We start from the raw sequence: 22,177 nt of genomic DNA, 5'->3' as shown, positions 1-22,177 counted from the left end.
TCTGCGTGTGTATGTGTGTTTATGTGCACATGTGTGTCTGTGTATGTGTGCATGTGTGTGTGTCTTTGTGTGTCTCTGTGTGCCTGTGTTTGTTTATTCTCCTCCACATCATCTCCCCAAGGCTGTTATGGTCATGACCTATTCTAGAAAGAGCATCTCTCTATTACTGTAGAGATCTCAGCATCTCTCCCAGGTCCCTTACTAACCCTCCATCTCCTCACATATGCTCACAGAACTTGTTTGTCATCCAGTCTCAGGCCTGCTCCAAGAACTCTCCCCAACTTTATTATGTAAAACAACAACAGGATTACCCTTCCTATACATGTGTGTATACGTGTCCTTATTTCTATAGGTTCTTATTTTACTCCTAGAGTTTAGACTCCTACACAGCAGGGCTTTAGTCTGCCTTATTTATTACAGTTATTTCTGCCACTTATACTAATATCCAACCCAGAGGACACTTAGAAAATAATTTTTGAGTGATTCACATGAGCATCCTTATAGAAACACTCTAACAGTATAACCTCTGATCTTGGTGGAGAGGAAAAGCAGCAGGCAGGGCTGAGGGCAGCTTTGGGAAATACCACAGTCAGGGTGCATCCTCAGGTCTTAAGTGAGAGAAAGGTCTCCTTCCCTCAACACCACCAGCCACTCAGTGGCAAGCCAGGCCAGGATGGCTCCTTATTTGTCGGTGGGCATCACTGTATCAGACCCTCTAGTCCAGGAGTAGAGCACGGGCACTACCATTCCCCCTTTCCATCTCAGCCATGGGCCCCCAATTATAATAAATGAACAAAGTAGACGGAAGCTCAGGGAAAACTAAAGCAAGATTAGAATCTGGCAAAAGCAAACGCACTGCCTGGGGCGGCCTGGGGCTGACGGCTGATGACAGCTAGCAGACAAACCCTGTCCCCTGATCTAAACTCTGTCTACTAAACACATTAGCAAGCTCATCAGGATCACTCGGCATCTACCTTCTGCAGAGGCAGCTGCTGCAGCCACCATGCTGGTTCTTTGGGTTGGGGTCCTAGTAGTGAGGCACAATTACAGACCACCAAGGTCCCAGACGACAGCACGTCTATCAGGTTCTAACGACTTTAAAGAGCTAGACATTTGCTTCTGCGATGTAAAGTTGATTCCTGTGCTAGGAATTTACCTTGTAAATCATAAAGAATGACAGGAAACACAGGCAGTGACTCGGGACATGGATATACTTCCACACAGGCAGTGTTGGATAGCGAAGGACTTTCCATGAAAACTAGGACTCATTGTAGAACCTGTAGTTTTTTTTTTTTAAATGACAAGATTGTTCTTTAAGAAACTGTGAGAAACATCTACTCCCAGAACTCAGGAGGCTGAGGCAGGAGGCATGAGCTGGAGGCCAATCTCAAAAGAAAACAAGATACTCCCTCCCCCTCCCCCCTCCCACTCCCCCCCTCCCCCTCCCCCTCCCCCTCTCTTCCTCTCTCCCCCTCTCTCTCTCTCTCTCTCTCTCTCTCTCTCTGTCATACACACACACACACACACACACACACGCACAGAAGAGAGGGATTATGAGATAGCACTACTCAATTTTAAATTTAATAAATTTTGTCTCTTACATGTTAGATGACTCTAACTAGAAAAAAATGTAGTGACTCTGGAAAAGCTAAAGTTTTCAGCATGAAGAAACAAATTATACAGATATAAATACGTTGTAGCATATTTAATATGAAACAATATACTATGTATACATGTGTCAGACTCTCATGTGTCATGGGACTCTCCTAATACATAGAATTTTCTGGTACCCTATAAAGGTTTAAAATTGCTTTAAAAGAGCTGGAGGCATGCCTCAGTAAGTAAGAGTCCTCATTGCTCTATCAAACAATTGAGTTCTGATTTGAGCATCCACATAGGATCCCTCTCATAAAATCTGTAATTCCAGCTCTAGAGTATCCACACCTACCTTCTGATCTCCATGACACACACACACACACACACACACACTGCACACATAGACTTTCACCACACACATACATATATACACCACACACACAAGGACATATGTACACACCCATGCACACACAAACCACACAAACACACATACTAACACACATCACACACACATACTCACAGACTCCCACACTGACACAGACATACATACACCACCCAGACACCAAATCGATCTAAATAAACTTAAAATCGATGACAACAAAATCAACCCTTGTCCATCCACTTTCAAAGAAGGATTGAATAAGATCAAATCCAACACCAACCAATACATCTTTCTCGGAGAGTTAAATGTTACAGAAGACAGGATCTTCTGGCTTCATTTTCTAGAATGCTTTTTCTTTCTAGATGAACATCAGCATGGTAAAGCATTCTTAAAACAGCCCATGTAAGAAAGACCTGACGAGGAGCTACACACAGCCACAGCACTGGAATGAAGCATGCGCACCGGTGAAGAGCTAGTGCATAGGTGCCAAGGTGAGAGAACCCAGGAGGGACTTACAGGCCCAGAGTGATTTTCCAACAGTACTAGAATGGAGCATGCACACTGCACCGGTTAAGAGCTAGCGTGAAGGCGCCAAGGTGAGAGAACCCAGGAGAAACTTATAGGCCCAGAGTGATTTTCAGACAACCACTATTCACAATCCAAATCTCCTGATAGAAACTTTTGGTCTTTCTTTCTACTGGAATTCTTGAGACAGAGAGTCCTTTTATAGTCCCAAGCCAGCCTGTAATTCATGTAGCTGAGGCTAGCTTCAAATTTGAAATCTTCTCACCTCCATCCCCAAGAGCATTTTATCATTTCTAACAAGAGACAAATGGGTCTTCATGATAAGAGACAGCAGGGTACCAGGGACATCTCTAGAGGGAAGAAATGACTATCTAAACACATCATCACTGAGAGACGTGGAGACAGGGAATAGAGATGTACTTCCTGTGGCGTCGAGGAGGCTGCAATTTCGCTCTTCAGGATAGGGCTGCCTCCCCCTGCCCACTTGGAGCATAGACATCCCACCGCTGAAACTGCTGTACCCTCAAACACTGAAACAAACTAACAAAACAGCTGTCTCCTCCCAGACACAGATGCTGAAGTCTTTGCCATGGTCTCAAGGGAGGGCTCATTCCCACCTTTCTGCTCCAAGCGTGCAGTACCTGCCTTAGTAAGACACATGGTGAAAATAATATTTGTGAAAGTGTCTGTGTCCTCATCAGACTGTAGAATGCTTACCTTGTTGGGGGGCACATAAAACAGGACCTAAAAGTAGCTCAGTAAGAGAGCGAAAGAGCCCCACACTCTGTCTTCCTGCCCATGTTTCTTAAGTCAAAAAAGCAACAAAAGGCTATTCTTTAAAGTGATAAATGTTCCTCTGATGTTTATCTGACTCATAATTTGGAAAAGCACATGGTGAGGGAAGGACTCTTATTCTGAGGAGAATCCAGGCCTCCGTGCCCCCAACAAGGCTAGAGTAAGCCAACACTGGTATCGTCTGCTTTGTCTTTTCTTCAGTGGAGGAAGCTGACACACGAGCATCTGAATAGGACTTTCTGGGAACGCCATGCTTCCTGTGTGTCATGACACTGCCTACTCCCACAGTAACCAATCACAAAGTCATTTGCTCAGAGCCTGGGGGTGGGGTGGGGTGGGGATGTCCAACACAGACCAAAGACAATTGCCATGTTGTGCAATGAAGAGCTTCCATCTATCTTGTCAGTAGATTCAAAAGACGTACCTCTATGTCTAAAGGATCCTTTGAGAATGACCAACTGAGGAAAAGTGGAAAGAGAAAATGAGAAAGGGCATTCATGATAGTCTGAAGTAGAAACAATTGACCAAAAACTGGTGCTGGAGTGCAGAGGTGCTTCAGATGGGAAAGTCCTTACCTGGTAAACAGGGTGATGAGAGTTCAACCTCCAGAACCCACCTTTCAAATGGCCAAGCATGATGGAGTGTGCCTGGATCCCCAATGCTGGGGAAATACAGACAGGTAGATTCTGGAACTTGCTGACTAGGCAGACCACTTTGCAAGTCACAAGCCAGTGAGTGAGGCCCTTTATCTTAAAAAGCCAAGGCAAATAGCCCGGAGGAATAATGCTCTAGGCTGGTGTTTGGCCCCTGCCCCGATGCACACACGTGTACACACACACTCACATGTGCACACGTGTATACACAGTATCTCTCTGTCCATCTCTGTCTGTCTCTGTCTGTCTGTCTCTGTGTGTGTGTGTGTGTGTGTGCTTGTGTGTGTGTTTTTCTCAGCACCATAATAAGTCCTCTATGCCTCCATTTCCTTACCCCAAAAGATAATGGGGAAACCACTAAATTCCATTAACTTGCAATAATTCTAATAGGACTAAGTTAAATATTTCGATGTTTTGTGATCCTTAAAATCCCCTGAGCAAACTAGCACAGTGGAGATAATTGATCCAATGGCATTCTCCTCATGGACAGAAGCCATCGATAACTTAGAGCCCAGGTTGATAACTGCCTCAGTATCTGTTCTCCAGTACCGGAAAGAAGTCACTTGAATTATTTTGCAGCGTCTGACAAGCCAGTCCCTGTCATACCCACATTTCTAATCTTCCAGAACTCTTCAGCTGACGACCACTTTCAAATCCAGCGATATCAAAGCCTCCAGTTCAGAAGCCATATCTTGTCTGCCACTCCCCCGACATCTCTGGCTGCCCTGTCCCCCAGAATGGAATGGCCTCTTTATCTAGAAGGAGTTCACGCTGCCGTGAGTCGGAGTCTGAGGGAGCGAGGTTATCAGTTGCAAAGGTTCGAACGATCCTAATAATTGCAGCTAGGGATCTGTCCCCTCGTGTCACAGAAGCTGGAAAAATGGGTCAGACATAATGCATTTGGTTAAGTGTCTAAACTGAAAAGGTGCTATTTTATTTTAAATGCCACGGACCTGACAGAAGCCGGGGTTACTGGCGCAATGCTCTCTCATTTGGAAATGTATCAGGGACATGCCCTCCGAGGGTCAGACTTTCATTTGCTGATGTGAATTCTCAGCTGCCTGCTCCTCGTCCTTCATTGTAGCCTGTGTCTTAGCTGGGCACGCTCCTGATTCCCTACTCTATCCAGACAGTCCATGTAAATAGTGTTTATGTTAAGGAAGTCATGTTCAGTGTGACTGGAGCACGCAGAAACTGATGTTGTTGTCACTTCAGATTAAGCTCTTATTTTAGCAGAGGAGGCAATTGGAGCAGGCAGCTGAGTGGCCCAATGAAATATTCAGCTCATTTCATTTAGAGCTACCCAGTTCCCATTGTTCATGCTGGCAAGCTGTTTAACCCTGCTGGTGCCGGCCCAGAAGTGCCATCCACTCTCACACACGCACGCACAGACTTCCTCCAGCAGAAACTGCCTGTGCCATCCATCAACACAAGCTGAAATCAACCAAGGAAGCATTCAGGAGGCATCTCACCCTGTCCATTTGCTGAACCCATGTCCGTCTGTGTAGCCAGGAAGGATGTTTTTAAAGACTATGTGTGAGATATGACTCCATTTCTTGATGCTCTTTGAAGATGAGTGTGACAACTGCTATTGTATTTGAAGGGAAAATGTACCCACAGAAGAGAGAGACTAGCATTCACTCCTGACATCATTCTACAAATAGTTCTGCCAGAAGGATTGCTTAAAATCAGCTTAGGGCTGTCACCTGGGGCAAGCTGACCCCCCAAAGACAGTCACATGCACTTGGAGTTCAAGCTCATTTTCCAGAAAGATTGGGCATACAAAAATCTCTGAATCATGTTTTGTCTCTTTCCTAAGGTGTCATTAATTAACCCTTACCAGGTAAAGAAAAATCTGGCTATCTTGTCAAAAATTAGTTCATCTGTTTAGGGTCACATAGCATTCTGCCGTTATTTAACAGTTACAATCAGAAAGACTGGAGTTCTAGGGGCTAGAGAGACAGTCTAGCAGTTAAGAGCTTTTGTTGCTCTTGCAGAGACCCGGGTTCAATTCCCAGCACCCATGTGGCTGTGCACAACCTCCTGAACCTCTAGCTTCAGATGATTCCTGGTCTTTTCCTGACCTCTGAAGGTAACAACCGCATGCATGGTGTGTAGACACAGATGCAGGCAAATGGCTTATACATGTAAAATAATAAATAGATCTAAAAAATAGCAAAGAACTTATGAGTTCTAACTTGTGATTGTTTGCTTTTGCATTCTCCTCCTCTTCTCCCTCCGTTGACTTCTGTTCCCTCCTCCCTCCATCCTTCCCTCCTCCCTCCATCCTTCCCTCCTCCCTCCATCCTTCCCTCCTCCCTCCATCCTTCCCTCCTCCCTCCATCCTTCCCTCCTCTCTCCATCCTTCCCTCCTTCCTCCATTTCCCTCCTTCCTCCATCCTTCCTTTCTCCCTCCATTTTCTCTCTTCCCTTCATATTTTCCTCCTACCTTCATCCTCCCCTCCCTCCATCCTTCCCTCCTCCCTCTATTCTTCTCCCTCCCTCTATCCTTCCTCCTCCCTCCCTCCTTCCCCTCCCTCCATCCTTCCCTCCTTCCTTCATTTCCCTCCTTTCTCCATCCTTCCTTTCTCCCTCCATTTTCCCTCTTCCCTTCATATTTCCCCCTCCCTTCATCCTTCCCTCTTCCATCCATCTTTCCTCCTCCCTTCATCCTTGCCCCCATCCTTCCCTCCTTCCCATCCCTTTGCCTCTTTCTCATTCTCACTCCATTTTAATTCCTATCTCATTCCCTCCTATTCTCATTCTTTCTATCATCCTTTTCCTCTTCCCCATTCTTCCTTCCTCCCTCCTTCTGTCCCTCCCTCCCGCCTTCCCTCCCCCTCTTTATTCCTCTTTGTTTTCCCTCCTTTTTCTGACAAGTCCAACAGGAAATGGCAGCCACAGAAATTATACTGAATTACTTCTGTGCATCAAATTCTTCAACTATTTCAAGTGCGTGTCCTTAAAAGACAGGAATTTAGAGAAATTCTATTTGTGTAATATCTGTCAAAGAAGGGAAATGTCATGATATATTAATCACAGTATACAATGCAGTTGTAAGTGGATTCCTGAGAGCAGAGACCTCAGATGTAAGCTGGATGCTGACAAGACTCAAATCCACCACCCAAGATGTTGACACGTGGGACAGAAATGCTCTTGAACAGAGCTTTAGGTCACTGGGGTTCCCACTCAGTGGGGACGATGAGAGCCTGGTCTCTTCCCATTATCCCATGGTTTGCGATATTTCAAAACGTGCTTCTCTCTCAGCTCTTATTCATATGCATAAGGAGTCACGGGTGTAGGGCAGGTTCACTGGACAATATGACCCCTAGTGTCCCATGTGGGGCACAATGCTAAGGCTCTAGAAAGGGAGGCCGATACTAACAGCATCTTCATGAAGGGAAAAGTTTGCAAACCACTAAATGCACCTGATTTGAGTTAAAATAATCCATGCTCAGTTGTGGCCCCTCACTTTGATAGATGTGCCCCAAAAGATAAGTATGACCAGCCTTCCCAGAGCAACCAGGATCATCTGAGCAAATTGCTTGGAGTTGATTCCCAGACCCAGAAAAATATCAGTATACGTGAAGGGCTCTGAAATTCCATTTCATCTCTGTGGAAGAATGTACTACATCAGCCGCCTAGCTTGGTGGCACACATGTATAAACCCAGTACTTGGGAAGGAAGGCAAACACTTGCAAAGGCCAAGGACCACCTCAACTATGCAACGTGTTCAAGGCCAGCCTGAGCTACATGAAACCTGATCTTAAGAAACAAACCAAAAGAAAAAAAAGTTACCTATTTGGATAAGCAATTTGTTTTAACAGTAATTATCAGGTATTTAATCAATAATAATTAGTATTATGTAATAAAATTTAGTTGCTGCAGATTGTCCTTCAAAGACAATTATATTCAAGCCTTGGTCATCACTTGGCACTGTATGGAAGAAATGGGACTTAAGCCAGGAGGTAGTGGCACATACCTTTAATCTCATCCCTCAGGAGGCAGAGGTGCCAGCCTAGCCTACAGTTCTGCCCACCACACACTCACACCATGATGCTCTTTCCCACCTAAACCCAAAGCAACAAGACCAGAGACCATGGACTGAAATCCCTGGTGTTGTCATCCAAGCACACCCTCCCTCTTCATAAGCTGATGGTGACCAGTGTTTACTCCAGTAATGGAGAACTGCCACAAAGCCCAGGGAGCCAAGCTGACACTTGACAGCAAGTGGTGTTTGAAGCAAATTTTGTCCCTGGAATCAAGAAACTGTTAGGATAAATCCACAAGAAATCACAAAAGCCTTCTACGTCTAAAGCACAAACAAAGGGCAGAAGTAAAATTTTAAAAATAGCACACACGTCGGCAGCTAAAGAAATCGCGTAAGGATGGAGGAGAAGACACACTGTGGTTATTTTAGACTGGCAACTGTCAGGAAAGCTATGGAATATAAATTTGGGGCACTGTTTGTCAGAGTGTTTGTGGAAGTAATGAGAGAGGAAACAAACCCAAAATTAACTGTGGTGCAATTTTCTCTTGTGCTGATTCTGTCTGAGCAAAACAGGCATTTAATAACACACTGCCTTAAAAATGTGCATAGCCTATATTATATATAGAATTATAGACCTATTTGGAGAACGTATAGCACCATACAGTCCATTAAACAAGTGATAATTCAAAATGACCTATGAACTAGTAAGGTAAGGGGAACTTGTTATGTAGATGAAAATAACAAATTAAATTAATTGTGTGTTGACTACATCTGATTAGACAGTAGAAAGAGACCCAGTCTTCATGCCTGTATTGTACTCAGCCATTGGTCTTATGAAATCTAATCCAGAAGACCGGCATGGTGGTCACACCGAAATGCCAGCGTTCTGGAAAAGAGGCAAGAGGACATATCAAGCTTAAAGCTAGCCTTGGCTCCACAACAAGTTCCAGGGCAGCCAGGTCTGTGCAATGGGATGCTCTCTCAACAAAGACAAGGGAGAATGAGTGGGGAGGGGGAAATCGGGAGCAGAGTGGAAAAGAAGGAAGGAAGGAAGGAAGGAAGGAAGGAAGGAAGGAAGGAAGGAAGGAAGGAGGGTGGGAGGGAGGGAGGGAGGAAAGGAAGGAAGGAAGGAAGGAAGGAAGGAAGGAAGGAAGGAAGGAAAGGAAGGCAGGAAGGAAGGAAAGGAGAGGGAGGGAGGGAGGGAGAGAGAGAGAGAGAGAGAGGAGAGAGAGAGAGAGAGAGAGAGAGAGGAGAGAGAGAGAGAGAGAGAGAGAGAGAGAGAGAGAGAGAGAGAGAGAGAGAGAGAGAGAGAGAGAGGAAAGAGGAGGGGAGGAGAGAAGACGGGAGAGGGAAAGAGGGAGGCAGGACGAGAAAAGTCAGTCCAAGCCAAGCATCAGAATGCTCAGGAAAACAGTTAAATGTATGCAAATTTTGATAAACTTCTCCCAACTCTGTTCATTAAAGGTCTAAAGAAAAATAAAGTCTTAGATTTAGGGGTTGATTTTTGGAACTTCAAGATAGAAGAATGAATCTCTGAAGAGGGTTAGTTTACTCTCACTTGTTTTTTGTTCTTTTGTTTGTTTGTTTGTTTGTTTACTTTTTTGAGTAAGGGTTTCTCTGTGTAAACCTGGCTATCCTGGAACTCCCTCTGTAGATCAGGCTGGCCTTGAACTTACAGAGATCTGCCTGTCTCTGCCTCCCAAGTACTGGGATTAAAAGCATACATCACCACACTCAGCATTTCTTACATTTTAGTTATCTACTTCTGGCCTTTTTAAATTTACACCCTCTTTTTTTTTCTTTCTTTCTTGAAATCATAGAAATTTGAATGCCTTAGCCAAGGAATGATTGGTAAATGAAATCTAAATAGAAAGATGTTAACACTTGAAAGGTTTGGAAGAAAAGTTACATAAATTTAAGCAAAAACACAAGCTTCCCAAAATTAGCCGAAGCATACCTTGATGTCAGATACGTCCGTAGTCATCATCATGGGCACACAGGAGTATGGCCTGTGTAGGGGCATGTGCATGGACCCAGCATTGGGAGGCAAAGGCAGGAGGCCATTCTTGTCTATGTAGCCAGTGGTAAACCCACTAGGAACAGACAGTGAGATTCTACATTTGGAAGAGATCATTTGCATACACTGACCACAAGCCCAATCTGCTATCCTCTCCCACGGCCACCTCTGCATCTAAATAGAGAAAATGCTTCAACCTAGGAGTGTTTCTGGATAAATCCTAAAACCTGTTACCACTTCAGAGCTATCTCACACCCCAGCTGCACACATCATAAGGAAGATGCATGCATGCGTATGCATATGTGCATACGCACATTTTGATAAATACTGTAGCCTGTGGCAGATTCCCAAATGGACTCAGATAAAGTCTTTGATGGAAAGGAAACTCATCGCCAAAGTGTTTGAAGAAAGCAACTGTTCGTTTACATTTCAAATGTCTATAGGGTCCCTATGGAAAGGCTTGGTCCTCACCATGACATTGTTCTTTGGAGGTGGACTCTAGGTTAACTGATGGCATGCCCTTGGGGCATGGTAGGACCCAAGTCCTTCTTCCTCTTTCACTTCCTAGCTATGAGTTGAGTGATTCTGTTCCACCATCAGTTTCTGCATGTTTTCCAGAGGCCCACCTGACCATAAACGACAACCTCCAAGACCAAAAGCAAAAACAAGCGTTTTGTTCCCCTGAAAGATGGTTTCCATCATGAAAGCTCAGCACGCCAGTGACTTATACAGGTGACCGTTCAGAGCCTGTCCTCTATAGAGCTTACCCTGGTTCCAATACATCAGAGATGTCAGACTTTAGCTAAGACCCTCACTCAGGTTCAGGGTGTTGTTGTTATTGTTGTTGATGTTGTTGTTGTTGTTTTATGAGTGGACACCATTTGGCATAAAAGTCTACTCAAGTATGATTTGTGCTTTGTCAAATTTTGTGCAGAGTAGTTTTCACGCTTACTTACACAGTGTCTCGACTTCACACCAGCCCACTGGGCCTACCATATTTGTGTTCTAGCCCTTTCAGGGGAAGCTTGTGAACACCAGACCTAAAGAACCTGACTATCAGGAATTTGTATGTTTTGTACTCTGTATGTGTAAGTATGTGGGGTATGTGATATTACTGCTTATGTAAAAGATTTACAACTAGCTTCTAATGAATGCTCCCTAAATCACTCTCAAGGACCCCCATGGGATCCCATGGGGACCACAGTGATGGGCAGCATCCACCTCGTTTCAGATTAAAATAAAAAGGAGGTACCACTTTTACCAAGCCATTTAGCTTGAAAAGAATTAAAATGATAACGTCCAATGCTGGGGTGATACATGGAAAAGAAAACTCAGTTCTATATTACCTGTATGCAGCATTGCTAATTGGCACAGAATTATCTGGAAAGCAATGTAGTAATAGGTAACTTGACCTATTAAAATATTCATACATTTTGAAATGGTCAGCTCATCTCTGTGAGCCCAGATATATAAACACAAACACTCTGATATATATATATATATATATATATATATATATATATATATATATTAGTTTGTATATATATATATATAAACACACAGACACACACACACAAACACATGGGCACACACACAAAGATATCCAATGCAATCTTGTTTACTCTCCTGACCTAGCTATGCCTTTCCTTGCAGAATAAGAATCCTTAACCCAAGCTTCCCCATCGCACATGTGCACCCGACACCCCCTTTAGTATTTGCATTTTTTCCTTCCATATTTTACTGTCTGTTGCTGTTTTAAGACATTGCCATTATTGCAATGTCACTTTGGGGTTGTATCTATAACTTTACCGTCTGACATTCTTTGGAGGTAAAGAAAATCACATGCCGGACTGCAAGTACGACATGTGTAGGGTGCACCATGTCGCTCTACATGAAATAGAAATGCCACAGAGGGACCGTAATATGAGACAAAGCACTGCAAATGATTCAAGTTCTAAATGCAGGGGTCGCTCATAAGCCCCCACCCCTAGCTGAGGAATTATCTGTGGTCTAGGACATCCAGGGGAAGGAAGCCATTTCCCCTCAGTGGTGCTGTCACAAGTGCATGGTGCACTCATGGTCCCTCAAACAACCCAAATTAAACTCAGAAATTCATCTCTTTTTCTTTGTAATGATAGGCAAGCAGGAGCAGAACTTGCTAAGAAGGGGCCTGGAGGGAACAGAACGGGACAAAACAAGTCGACCAGAAGTAACTTTGATCAGAATACAATCTATGCACTTATGAAATTGTCAAAGAAAAATGTTAAATTTCTTATAACTTGGTTCCTATACCATTTCCCTTGAAACAATCACGTGAGCATATTTCAGGTGCTTACCAAAATTCTGTGAGACCCGTCAAGCCTTGCTTATGCCAGATGGTGTCAGCTGCTTGGTCTCTCTGGCTCCATGACAGTCTCTCAGTTCTAAAGTTTGAAACTTCTAAGCTCTTTATCCAATCACACTGCTGCACATTAATTTTTATAAAGTGAAGATCTAAACATCTTCCTTCCCTACTTGAAAACCTTCGTCGCCAATGGGATAGTTGGCACAGGTTCTCCCATGATGTCACCCCCGACCCACACCTCCAGTCGAGCTCTCTGTTGCTCCTGACATTCTGTTTCACTCGCAGCCCCTTGTCATGTAATTTCCTATCTTCCTATACCTTAGCAGATGTCTTTCTCTCACCGTGAGATGGATCCTCTCTTCATTTCTGGCTAACAGCTTTCTAGTCAAGTTTCTATCCCAATTTTTATCCTAATATTTACCTTGCAAGGTATCCTCAGACCAGACAATGTGGTTAATAGCTACTCATGGGCCCCTTGCTCCAGTGTGGTAACTTGCCACCTAATGAATGGCCTTTGGCCGTGTGTTTCCCTGATAAATTACAATATCTTGCGGTGGATACTTCAAGTATCAGTGAGCCTTCTTTGGGTAAAAACTCGGCATTACTCAGTTGAATGACTTTGTGAGGAAGGGATCTGTGGGGCTGTGTAATGAGAAACACATCACAAGGTAACCATCTTTGAGGCACAAGGAAGAAGGCCCCTTCATAGGCCTCAGTGGCTCAGGTCAAGCATGGCCCTTGTAGGGGTCAAGAAATGCAGGCAGAGTTGGGAGACAGCTCAGTGGCTAAACGACTTGCTGAGAAGTGAGAGGACTTGGAGGGCTGGATACCCAGAACCCATGTAAGACATGCGCCTAGTGGACCACAGCTGTGACCTCAGGACTGGGGCGTGTTGGCCAGTCAGCTCAGCCAATCAGTGAGCTCCAGATTCAGTGAAAGGCCTGGGTCACAAAATAGAGGGAGTCGCCCAATATGGACCTCCATGTATGTGCACATTTCTCTCAAAGGAGGGGATACAGTGAATATAGAATGCATGGGACCCCAGCTCACATGACACAGTAGACTCATTTATCGTATACAGGTTTGACATACACTCAGGACTGGGATGTAGCTCAGTTGGTAAAGTGTCTGGACCCAGTCCTTGGTGCAATGTAATGTGGTGCAGAGGGCACACCTGTAATCCTAGTACTCTGAGGTGGAAACAGGAGGTCAGGAGTTCAAGGTCATCCTGGACTATGCTCATAGCCAGCCTGAGCTATATGATATTCTGTCTCATAACAACAACAACAACAACACAACAACAATAATAATAGAGTATACTAATAAACTATAGTGAAATTTAAAACCTAGCTAATAGAGTGTTTATTATGCCAAATGTCATCTACACTACACTGTCACAAAGATGACATAACTGCAGGTTTGTTTCCAGGGACATTAGTGTGCTCAGTCACAGACTGAACAGTCACCCCGGGGTCACAAAAGCTCTAGGAGGTGGGGATTTTCAGCTGGCACAGCCTTATGTGAGCTCATTCATGAGTGTTCATCTAAATGCTGATGCCGAGCTGAGACTGTAAGCCCGTGGAGGAGCACTCACCTAACATACACGATAGGTCGCTTAGATTCAATGCTAGGGGAGACAAATGGGGGGAGTGGACTCTGCTAAGTTAGGTGATTTCTGGTACTTTTGTTAGGAAGTTCTTACTTTAGTTTGACTTTAGGGTCTCACTAAGACCATACCATGCTGGTCTTGAACTTGCTAAGTAGCTGAGGAGAACCTTGAACTCCCTGTCCTCTTGCCTCTACTTCCCAAGCCCTCTCCACCATGCCTACTTCCATTAAAGGGACTTTTTTTAAAAGATTCATTTATTTTATTATTTCATGTGTATGAGTGTTTTGCCTACAAGTATGTGTGTGCACCATGTGTGTGCTTGGTGCCTGATTTACAATAAAACATCTGATTTATAATACCTTTGTAACGGGCTCTAATTTTCATTAGGTCTCCCACTCAAACTCTTAAAACCCGCACACCTACACCAGGCCTATTTCCATGTCCAGCAGTCTACTCTACCTGAAATCACATACACCATTAGCTAAGTTTCCCTAATGTCGTTTCCTGAAAGTGTCTTTTTCTTAAAAAAATTTTCACTACCTGCATCTCATAGTATGTGAGCATCCATTAGAGTTTTGGCAAGAAAAAATCTTACCACGGACATTTCTGACGGCATATACATCAGATCTAACTGAAAGAAATTATTTAAAAAATTACCATCTGGAATATGACAGTGACAAATATTACCAGATTCCGGTCAGGCCATGATGCATCTCGCTTGCTTTTAAAGTCGCTGCTGTCAGTCCCATCTCCCGCCAGGAGGCAATAAGAGTGGGTTAGAGAAGGGAAATATTCACAACAACCTGGCAGTTTCAAATAATGTCTCCGTGAAGTTCGACACGGATCACCCTTCTGCAGCAAGGCTGTTAGTTATCCCCATTATTCTGTAAGTCCCTTGAAGGGACTTCAAGCAAACAGTTTATCCTTATTCTTCTGTATGCTTTCAACATGTTGTCTTATTATGCTCTGTTTAGATATGCCTCCTGTGAAGGAGACCACACACACAGCCCTGTTAAGCAGGAATACAGGTCAAGGGCCTCCAGAATGCAAACTCCAGGCCATAAAGAGTGCCTGTGAATACCACACCAAGTTAATAGCCAAAGAAACTCTGGAATGCTGCACAACCTGTTTGGTGAGCTTAGGTAGAAGTTGGCTCTGCAGCCAGGGGTATGATGTCAGCTTGGACCACAGGCTGGCTCCGGAGGCTTGTAAATCTTGGGTCACACAGGGGTGGCATGTTGGGGTGGCACAATTTCGTGTTTATGTGAGAGCTCCTTCCAGGTGGACTATGGCTATTTGAAAAAGAGTCAGACTTCCTGCTACTCACATCTCTGTGTGTGGTATCCGAGATGAAGGACAGTTCAGTGGAAAGCATACAAGCTTCTGTCACACACGCATGGCTCAGAGTCTCTGCACTGTCACTTTAAGACTGTGTGCTATTAATGACACTTGAAGTAATCCAGCCTCCTCAAGTCCTAGCTCTGGGGAGGCTGAAGCTTCCCCCTCCCCCCTCCACATCCCCCTCCTTCTCCCCTCAAAGATTTTTCCTTTTATACTTAGCTATTTATGGGGATGGCATGCCTGTGTCATAATGCATATGTGGAGGTCACAGGGTATTTTCTGGGTGTCACCTCTCTCCTTCCCCACATGGGTTCCAGGAGTGGAACTTGGGCCTGGGGAAAACATCTATATCAATCTATCAGTTAACTTCATCTCTATCTATCTATCTATCTATCTATCCATATCTTGCTGGTCTGGGATGTTCGCTCCTCATATACTGTACCTTGGAATGTGACCTACTTGGGTTAAATGTGATCCATTAAAATGAGATCATTCATGTGGGCATATGTATACAAAAGTATACAATAGAGTTGGGCATAGTGACACATGCCTTTAATCCTGGCACTCGGGAGGCAGAGGATGGTGGATTTCTGAGTTTGAGGCGAACCTGGTCTACAGACAAATTCCAGGACAGGCAGGGCTACAGAGAGAAACCTTGTCTCTAAATAAACGGTAATGTGGACATAGCGACAGATGTGTGGTGTTAACTTTCTGTCACTGAAACTAGGTACATGAGGCAAATGTATGACATAGAAAAAACAGAGTTTCTTTGGAATATGTTTCTAGACATTAGTCCAGGGTCACTGGGCCCCAGCAGTTTGGTGCCTATGCTGAATGCAGTGGAGTAAAACCACTCACATTATGATCCAGGAAGTAAATACAGGCATAAGTACTGGCTGAGGTACCACAGTCCATCGTGGAGGCACCCCTAACTGCACGATCTAAAGGTGTGATACAAGGCCTGATTCCCTGCTCTACCCGCATCCCAATAGCACACCCAAGGTAGGGTTTTTTTTACTAAGTAGTTTTTGGAGGGAACAATGTGAGGAGACACAGAGAAAAGTTATCCTTTTGTGACAACGAGAGATAGTGGATACGGCACGTTCCCTCAGAGCCTTCAGGAAGACCCAGCCTTGTAAGCTTCTTTACTGTGGTCCCCTGAAACACTGAGACAGTAAATTAATGTTTGAAGGCTACTCATATAAGGTATATTCCCAGGTGTGCCCTCTCAAGCTAATGTATCTGGCTTCCTCAAACAGTAAACCCTTTGTATAAAATGTGCTGTGCTGTTACAGTGATGGAGAGCACGTGGGAAGAGCTCAGAGAGCAAGGGCTTATTTCTTTATCATGTGGAGCAGAGCATTGGGAAGATTCAGCCTCCTTCCACAAGTCTTCCTTCCTTCCCCAGGATGATCATTTAAATTGTTATACCCTGGACTTCCACCAATGGGTGGGAAAATATCCACAGAGCAGAAAGCATGGGCATAGGGAAGCACTAATGATGAGATTTTGGGTGTCAAAAGCCCAGTGTCTTCTGGGAAACTGGGGTGGTTTCCATATACAGAAGTGGGCCCAGAAGAGACCTTTGTATAGATGGACTAACTTAGGAACAGAAATAGCCCCCTGTACATGAAAAATTTAAAGTAGTCAAGACAAATGTTGACATTGGGTGGATCAAGTTGCACCACGAAGGTAGGACAGTTGCAATCATAATGCTCTTCACTTATACACACACACACACACACAAGCTTTCTCCTGCCTTTTCTCTTCCTAGCTGGGGTAAAAAATGTCCAGATTTTATACCAGAAGATTCAGCCAAGCTGCCCTCGTTGAACAGATAGGAAAACCCCAAGGACCAGCTCCAATTCCAGACTTTGAAAGAAACTGACAAGGAGTTATATGACAATTAAATTTAACAGGGAAGTTTCAAGATTCAGTGGGAAGCTGAATAAGCCTGCTTCCCTGTGGAGAATCAACTATGAAATGTCTATGTCTAGAAGTTTCCAGAAAGCCCACCAGATTCTATCCCCCAAAGTTCAAGAGACCCAGTGGAATACAGACTGGATTACCATGATGGAACTGTGGAAATCAAGAGGATCAGGAAAAGAACAGGTCTGGAATCTGAGAAAAACTTGTCCCCCTTCCTGCTCAAGCAAGCAAATATGATGCTTGCTTCAAAGGCATGTAAGATCTGTGCAAGAAAGCTAGACTCGAGAAAACCAGTGGGCACATCCATGAAACCCTATTGAGCTCCAGGGAGAATGGACTGTATGAAAATCAGGAGCTCAGCAAAGAGAAGACATTGAAGGGAAAGCCATGCTCAAGTAAAGAGAGTTGAAGCCAGACAAGTACAGTAGGGGAAGCACACAGGTTCCCTCAAAAGTAGCCTTAAATGTCTACCAGAACCACAAAGCACACCCAACAAAACAGAGTGCCGGTTCCTATGAGAGATTTCCTCAAGTTGTTTTCCCAGCCTTCATTTCCATGTTCTAGCCCCTAAGACTTCAGCTGCAGCAGCTAATGGCTCAATGGGCAAGTGACTGGTAAACAAATAAAAACTGTAAAAACTGAAGGCTCTCCAGCTGAGATGAGCCCCAGGTGTGGCAGGAAACTTTGGAGTTATAGGTATGGCCTTATGTTGGGCTTATAGTTTCTGGCTAGAGATTATACATATTCAGAAAAGTCTTTTTTCTTTTATTTAAAAATGATCCTATTGAGGTCTAGAGTCTTATTAAGACCTAAACTTGACCCAAGGATAAAGTAGAGAAATTGTGATTGATTTATTTCTGTGCTAGATAGTTTCATGTTAACTTGATACAACCTAAAGTCATTGGAGAGGAAAGAATGTGAATTAAGAAAATGCTTTCATAAGATGGGGCCATAGGCAAGCCTGTTGGACATTTTCTTAATTAGTGATCGATGGGGAAAGGGCCAACCCACTGTGGGTGGTGCCATTCTTGGGTTGGTAGTACTGGGCTCTGTAAGAAACCAAGGTGAGCAAGCCATGGGGAGGAAGCCACCAAGCAGCACCCCTCCATGGCCTCTGCATCAGCTCCTGCCTCCAGGTCCCTGCCCTGTTTAAGTTCCTGTCCTGACCTCCGTTAATGATGAGCTGTGATGTGGAAGTGTAAGCCTAATAAGCCCTTTTCCCAACCAGTTACTTTCATCATGGCACTGTTATCACTGTACTGATGAGCCTAACAAGACAATGCATAAGTTGGGCTTATTCAAATTATGTTACAGAGTAAACCGGCCATATGGAAAGGAAGGAGAGAGAGAGCCCACTGGGGGTGGAGTTGAGCTCTTAGAAACAGAAGGATAGACAGTTGTGTTCACACTGCGTCATAGTATACAAAGTCCATGGAACAGGCACCATGCTTCAAGGTGACAATTCAAAGGTCAGAGAGTTTTATGGACTCCTCTCTCTCCAGGATTTGTTCTGGTCAGGATGGCTAACAGATGGTACCATATACACTTGAAAAGTAAAAGAGGTGAGCAGATGTCTCCTGAAGGGTGATCAAGGTGTCAAGGTGTGTGGCTGGGGATAAAAGTTGGTGATTGACACCTGTCTACCATCCTAGCATGCATGAGGGTCTTCAGAGTTCCACTTAAACCCTGAAAAAAAAGGAGGAGGAGGAGGTGGAGGAGGAGCAGGAGGAGGAGGAGGAGGAGGAGGAGGAGGAGGAGGAGAAAGAGGAGGAGGAGGAAGAGAAGAAAGAAGAGAAAGGAGGAGAAGGAGGAGGAGGAGAAAGAGGAGGAGAAGGAGGAGGAGAAAGAGGAGGAAGAGGAGGAAGAGGAGGAAGAGGAGGAAGAGGAGGAAGAGGAGGAAGAAGAGGAGGAGGAGGAGGAAGAAGAGGAGGAGGAGGAAGAAGAGGAGGAGGAGGAAGACAACAGAAAGAGGGTGGATAGCGATACCACTAAGAAATGGTCCACACACATTCAACAAGGAATGGGAAGATGGAGAGTACTAGTGGAACTCACAGCCATGGAGCTGGAGATTCCGGACTTAAGAGCTTAAGTCCAAACCATCCCATTAAGAGCTTAGATGCACCCTCAGATCTCTGCTTATACAGTAAAATGGAAGATCTCCATGGATACGTGAAAGCCGCATACCTGCCACATGTGGGAGGCTTGTCCAAGACTTCTAAGGGTCCGTCGGAAGTAGATCTTGGCACCACAACAGCTTGGAGTGTCTGGAAGAGAATTAGAGTCGAATCATTTAGATTCGTGGTCTCCAAAGACTGCGTCGTTGCTGTAAGAACTTAGTTTGGAGAAGTACTATTGAAAGGCAATCAACCGCACCTGACAGAACGCCACACAGAGAACACAGTAGAAAAGGAAACAAAAACGGAGTGAATTACATTGCTAAGTTCATTTTCAAATAAAATGCTCCAAATAAAAGAAAAATATACAGGATTAAAAAAAAAAAGGCTTCTGGGGAACTTTGAAGTTCCTATCTGCTTACATGTTTTTGCACACTTGGTCCCCAGTTGGTGAGGCCCTGTTAAGTTAAGGAAACATTAGGAGGTGGAACCTTTCCTGGAGAAAGTAAGACAATGGAAATGGACCTTGAGGTTTTATAGCCCAGACCTCTTCCCTAACTACCCCGTTTCTGGAGAGCTAATGCAATATGACCAGCTACCTCACAATCCTGCTGTGGTGCCTCAGATAGGAGGGGCTGCACCCCTCCTTAACTGAGTCTTACAGGAGATCGGGAAACAACAAAGAGAAAAAAATATCACTGAATATGTATCCAAAGCACTGACTATGTAGAACTTGCACATCTGTTTCTGATGAGAGGAGAGAAGCCGGCTGAGGAAAGAGACAGATGTTGATAGGAGCTCAACTCCTGCAGAAAGCTGGCAGACTCCTTTAGTGAGGTGACCTCTGAACAGGGGCTTGCAGGAAGTGAACGGTGGAGGCAGAGAGAGCTGGTCTCTGGACAAGGGACTGCAGGAGCAAAGGCCCTGTGGTGGAAGCTGGCAAGCATGTCCAGCAAAAAAATGGAGGCCTCTGTGGCCACACAAAACAGGTCAGGAGAGAGGCGGTGGGCAATGAAGCCATTGTCATCTACCATTATCATTGTGGACTTGGCCATTTTCTTTCCAATTTCCTTCCTCTTTTTCCATTTATCTTGTAGTTCATCTACTCAGCACACAGGCATCCAGGACTGCCAACATAGGATGAGAAAACACTAAAATATACAGTGTCCTTTAAACTGGTGGTTTAATTTGCTTTCAAAATTACTGCTTTTGTGTTCATAGAACAGCTCTCATTTTTCCATTAATGTTTGTATGATACAGATTTTTATTCATTCATTTTCAATTTGCACACATTATTTGATTCAACAGGTTTTTTTTCCTGTTGTTTTTGTTTGTTCTTTAGACAAGGTTTTAGAACATGTCCCTGGCTGACCTAGCAGTCACTATGTAGCCCAAAATGGACCTTAAAGCCATAGAAATCCTCCTGCCTCAGTCTCACTAGACACTGGAATCACAGATCTGGACCACCACACCCAAAGGGTAGGTTCATTTTGATTCTATTTTGTGCTCTGAAAATGTATCTTTTAATTATTGTGTTTAGGCCATTTACATTTAATGTGTTTATTGCTGTGTTATGGCTTTAAGTCTGTATTTTTTTTCCTGGGATTTCCCATATATTTCTCACTTCTGTTTTCTTCCTGCCTTTGATTCTTATTTTTCAGTTTTGACTTCATTTTAATGTTCTTAAGTTGTGGTGGGTATTTTACCAGTCATTTCTTTCTTAGTGGTTTCTTTGGCATATGCCATTATAGATATATAACATCATGCTAAGCTAATCTCTCTAGCTTATCAGTTTAGATGAAGTATGGAATGAATCAATGAGGTATGCACTACTGAATAATTCTGAAAACTAGTAAAACCAGTAAATTAATAATATAAATGTCCAAATAAATGTACTTATATGTAACATTATCCTGCTTTCTACCATCTAGTACAAAAGCATATATATATACATACACAAGACAGATAACAGAGATGATGGGTAAGACTTCTGATTCAAAACACCAAGGTATCGGTCATTCGATTTATACCACTTTAGAATAGACAGCTTTTAGAAAGACTATGAGTATAAGCCTTGAAAAGTCTTTGAAACTTTAGACAAAAATCACCATGCCATGAACTATCAACGACCCACAGTCTGCTAGGCATATAAGCAGGCACAACAGTTACCCAGGTTACTGAGTGTGTACCCTTATCAACAGTCAGTTGCAGACATATAAAGTTGACTTCCCAAGGTCAACGATGAGTCGGCGGCAGAGCTGAACTAGAACCAGGGTCTGGGGACACTGAGCTACAGTGAGAGGGGGAAATATTAACTTTTATCTCCAGTGAGCTAACAGTCGGCTTGGCATTCAGTTACACTCCATTTCCTTAAGGGAGGCAAAATAAGAACGTGGCAGATGGAGCACCCCCAGTCATCTGCATTGGAACAGAACCAGGAAACCAGAGTGGAAAATGTACCCACTTGCCAAACGTAGCAATAGATAACAAATAAATGGCCTGATCGATACTCCAGATAGTAGACCACAGAAGTTCTAAAAATGAAATTGTAAATCAACTGCCTCTGCACACGTGAGATGTCTTCCCACCTCTATAGGCAACCACAGAGTTGGAAATTGGATGGACGTGACCCTTCTCCCAGGGTAAGAATTTTACTCATTCGTGGCATGAAACCCTTGAGTGTGTGCAAAAGACATCGTCCTCAATTCCCAAAATATTTCCTCTGTCCCCTGATTCACTCTATGAAGAACCAGGCCTCTAGCGTGTTGCTCTGAATGACAGACATTCCCATTTAGTCATGAAATCTACAATCCAAACCAGGGGAAAAAAATCTTGCTCATCTTCCATTTATATTCACAGTCGGGTACTATAATTAAATAAT

At 43.9% G+C, this 22,177-nt stretch overlaps 1 protein-coding gene across 7 annotated transcripts in view; it reads right to left on the bottom strand.

Annotated features, from left to right (window-relative positions):
* Sox5 (SRY-box transcription factor 5) overlaps positions 1 to 22,177 on the bottom strand; it is a 944,504-nt gene that overhangs the window by 769,014 nt on the left and 153,313 nt on the right. For all 7 annotated transcript variants that reach the window (XM_085839787.1, XM_085839784.1, XM_085839788.1 and 4 more), the window contains exon 2: positions 19,367 to 19,446. The gene's annotated coding sequence lies outside the window, so the exon portion shown is untranslated. The remainder of the gene's footprint in view (positions 1 to 19,366; positions 19,447 to 22,177) is intronic.

Source organism: Mus caroli, unplaced genomic scaffold (assembly GCF_978045245.1).
Source record: "Mus caroli unplaced genomic scaffold, Mus_caroli_1 scaffold_7, whole genome shotgun sequence".
Classification (NCBI taxonomy): Eukaryota; Metazoa; Chordata; class Mammalia; order Rodentia; family Muridae; genus Mus; species Mus caroli.
Note: the sequence above shows the minus strand (reverse complement) of the source record. Positions and strands in the feature narration are given on the sequence as shown.